Source organism: Onychomys torridus, chromosome 22 (genome assembly GCF_903995425.1).
Source record: "Onychomys torridus chromosome 22, mOncTor1.1, whole genome shotgun sequence".
NCBI lineage: Eukaryota > Metazoa > Chordata > Mammalia > Rodentia > Cricetidae > Onychomys > Onychomys torridus.
Window position 1 is genome coordinate 3,804,053 of NC_050464.1, and position 4,150 is coordinate 3,808,202.

The window sequence follows — 4,150 nt, forward strand, 5'->3', positions numbered from 1 at the left end:
GTACTCTTCCACACAGACACACACTCCCACACATTGCCTGAGGCACACACTCCTGCACAGATACATATCATTTCGCACTACACACACACACACACACACACACACACACACACACACACACACACACGCTAGCCCTGCAGGGAAGGATCAAACGCTCACAGTGGCCCCGGTCTATTTTCTCAGGCGCCCTTCCCCATCACACATTGTTAGCCGGACAATGGGCTCCTGTGGCAGTCTTATTGGCACCAGTCTTGTACGATGCAGGAAACAGCATTTCCTCTCCGCGCTGGAAAATTCACTTGGATGGTGCTTTTCCCTTTTTATTGAGAATGCTCACACACCCCGGGAAACGCGAGCTCCTGGAGAGGGGAAGGAGCAGCAGAGGTAGACAGCCCGAGGGCTCCAGCAGCGTCCCGGCCCCTTCCCGCTCAGCGCGCCGCTGGCCTCTGCCAGAAGAGGAAGCCGGGCCTGAAACAATGAGATGGGCCGGGTGTCTTAGCCATGACCCTCCCACTGGGGCCATCGGAGACAGCCGTGCCAAGCCCCCCTGCCCCGGGCGACCAGGGCAGAAGCGAGCTCAGCGGGAGGGGCTCCCTGCTGCCCGGAGACCCCACCTCTGGGTATGGCTGTCTAGGCCAAGCAGCCCAGCCAGGTCTTGGGAGGAACTTCCCAGGTGGTCCCTAGATTTGCTAAACCACTGGTTAGCATTCCCTAAACCCAGGGCTGGAAGTGTGCTGAGCCTGGGGGAGGCTGGGGGTAGGGGTGGGGGTGCAGGCACGTGTTCAATCCCCAGAACAACTAGAGAAAAATGCCTCCTATCCCACTTAAGATTTCTATTTTGACATTCGCTCCAACCTGCCTCAATTATGCAGTAGTCCTGATTTAAAAATCTCAGGGGATGGGGCTACACAGTAGGTGGTCTATCACAAAAAAGGCACACTAAATGCATGAACACTCTTGCCTGTCATGACTAGCCCACTACCCCTGCTAACTTTGTCCCCAGTTAGAATACTGACACCCAAATGTTGAACCTACACAGAATGTATGTGTATTTATGACATTCAGATCTCTTAGATGCACTGTGTGTGCACATCTGCCTTCTACAATAATAAGATGCAGTGTTTAAGAAACCATAACTTTCTGGCTGTTCTTCAGATGGGCAGAGAGATATGAGAGAGAGAGAGAGAGAGAGAGAGAGAGAGAGAGAGAGAGAGAGGGAATGGAAATTATATTTAAAATTTATTATGACCCCCATATAATTAATCTTCTGAATCTCGTTAGAAACTGCAAACATTTGCAAAATGAAGCTTTTGAATTTGCTAATATTGCATTCCTGTATTTGCAGTAGGGGTGGGGGAGGTGGCCTCACGCCACAGTGGACATGTGGAGTCAGAGGACAGCTTGTGGGAGTCAGTTCTTGGGCCTTCAAGCTTGATGGCCAGCCGCTTTACAAACAGAAACCATCTCACCTGCCTAGGAATTCATCCTTTTGAACATGCTGTTTCCCATCTCGTTGTTTAGACTACCGATCTTAGTTCTTTAAATTTCCTTCTTTCTTTAAGATGCTGGGAATGAAACTCCAGGTCTCACACTTGCTGGGCCATTTCTGTACCCCTGAGCTCCACGCCTAGTGTACCGGTCCAGTTTAGAGTCTATCATGTGCCTCAACGATGTAAGGTCAAATGGGAGCAGGCTGGCGAGCCTGGAGGCCTTTCCTAGCTAAGTCGGTTGCTAAATCTCAAGTTTAAACCTTCACTTTTTCCCTGACTACACCAAGTCTGAACCTTCTCTCCCCCAGCTGAGAGAGTCAGTAGACTGTCAGACAATGTGACCACGTTTAAATCCTCAGAGGAGGCACTTAGAGAGCCCTCTGTCACCCACTTGACCTCTGACTGCTTTGTTTAGGTGTTCCTCCAACCGTGCAGGTCTATAGAGGAACTCCATGGGGCAGGCACAAAAACCTAAGCTGTTCTCTGCTTCTTCGATGAACATGTGAATGACTAAATGATGGTTTTCTGTGGTATTTATAAGCCTAGGGAAAAGAAGATTGTAACTTGTGGACTGTAGGAATACACCTGGAAAACTTTTAATATCAACAAAGGTGGACAGCCAGGGCCACACAGAGAAAACCTGTCTTGAAAAACTGAAAACAAACAAACAAACATACAAATAACCACAAAGACAAAGGCGCACCTCACTCCCGACCATGAAGTAAAGCTTAGAAGCCTTTGTTACAGAATCCCCCTTCTTTGAAGAGTCCCCCTAGGCACTTTGGGAAAATCCCTGATGCTCTTAAGAGTACTACTGTCTTTTAGACACAGTATGCAGCTCTGAATTGAACCCGTTGTAGCATTTATGGTTAGTTGGTTTGTTTTAAAAACTTTTTTTATATGTCTGAGTGTCTGCATGTACGTCTGTGCACCATGTGCATGCCTGGTGCCTGAGAAGGTCAGAAGAGGGCATCAGATCCACTGGAACTGGAGTTATGCTTATGAGCTGCTTTGTAGATGCTGGGAACCAAACCTGGATCTTCTCCAAGAACAGCAAGCTCTCTTAATCCTGAGCCACCTCTATAGCCCCACATTCACAGTTTTATATATGATCCAACAAGAACATGAGCCTTAGCTGGGCGTGGTGGCACATGCCTTTAATTCCAGAATTCAGGAGGCAGAAGTGGATCTCTGTGAGTTTGAGGCCAGCCTGGTCTACAAAGTGAGTTCTGGGCAAAAGTGTCTGCTACTAGAGGGGTTTTTTATTTCAGGTCCCAATGCTCAGGAGAATTTTGTGAATAACTGTCTCAGAAGAAAGGCTCACACACAGTGCGGGATACTACCCCAAGCCTGTAAGGCTGGGGGACCTTCAAGAGTGAACATCAATCCCTAACTGTTTGCTCTGAACTAGGTATGAATTAACAGGAAAAGAAAACTCAGCGAAGACCCCCTGCTAAGAGGTGGGCAGGAATAAAGGAAGGTTCGAATCCATCATGCTCTTCATTTGTACCTGGTGGTCCAACTCCCAAGTCTCTACCTGTCCCTGCACCCTGGTGGCATTTCCACCTCACATGATAGCTGCTTGCGGAACAGTGTTTCCCATGGTCTTCTCTCTCACCAAAGTATTAGATGGGATTTCAGTGAAGCTCGTTGCTTCCTGGGGCATCATTGGTAACTTTCAGTGTGTGTTTCCTGCGGCAAGCTGATGCTGGGTGGCTGAATGCCATCTCTCCCTCCGGTGCTGGCTTAGCCCGCTGAGGTGGCTATTGGTGAATTATTTTCTTCTTGCCTTCTTACAAGCATCAGGAAAGCTGTTCCTCATCTCCAACCAGAAGTTTGTCTGTAATGAACTACATCAACCTCAGGTCTTGGCAACAAAATATCCTTGGAACTCGGGGTTTCTCGGTCCCTGCCCACCGCCCCTCCCCGTCTCTGTTCCTGGGTGGCTGACTTCCTGCCTACAGTTTGTCTCCTAAGCCAGCTGTCAGGTCTCTGTTCCTAGAACCGATCCTTAAGCTGGGGCAGGGTTGCCAGCTTAGTCAGAACCTCTTGCTCCATACTTTCTTATGAAATCTGTCCACCCGGATCCTCACTGTCCGGTTCTGCCAAACCTTCAGCTCAGGTTCCTGTTCTCAGTGTTGACGAGTTTCCAGGGCGCGCACCAACGGCCATGATCTCCCGTGGACGCCTCTGCAGCCTGAGCATCCTCACCAGGGGCTTCCCCGCCCCGACGCTGCCCTGTGACTGGGGCTTCCTTCTTCAACTGAAGCTTGCCCTCAGCCTCTCAAGACAAGTTCAAAACCTTGCTGAGACAAATCTAAACAAAAATAAAGTTAAAGGATATTTATGAATGCCTTAAAAAATAGTAACGTAAAATTGGAACAATACAGAGAAGATTAACATGGCCCCTGCGCAAGGATGACACGCAAATTCGTGAAACATTCCATATTTTTACAGAATTTTAAAAAAAAAGGGTGATGTGAGTCACATGACCAAAAGACCAGCCAAGTGTGCGATGACCTTGCAGGTTCACATTTACTTGGTTTCTTCCTGTGTGTCCTGGACGCATTTTAACCTTCGATTGAAATATTCAAGTGATCTATTCTTACCCATTTATTTCTGTAGTGGTGGAGACTAAATCTGGGCTTTGTGCCTGCCAG

General features: G+C 48.4%; 1 non-coding gene across 1 annotated transcript; it reads left to right on the forward strand.

Annotated features, from left to right (window-relative positions):
- The first annotated feature begins 3,831 nt into the window (after positions 1-3,831).
- Positions 3,832-3,943, forward strand: LOC118572835. The gene has a single exon (XR_004943535.1). It is a non-coding gene; the product is annotated as a U6 spliceosomal RNA (small nuclear RNA).
- The last annotated feature ends 207 nt before the right edge of the window (positions 3,944-4,150 follow it).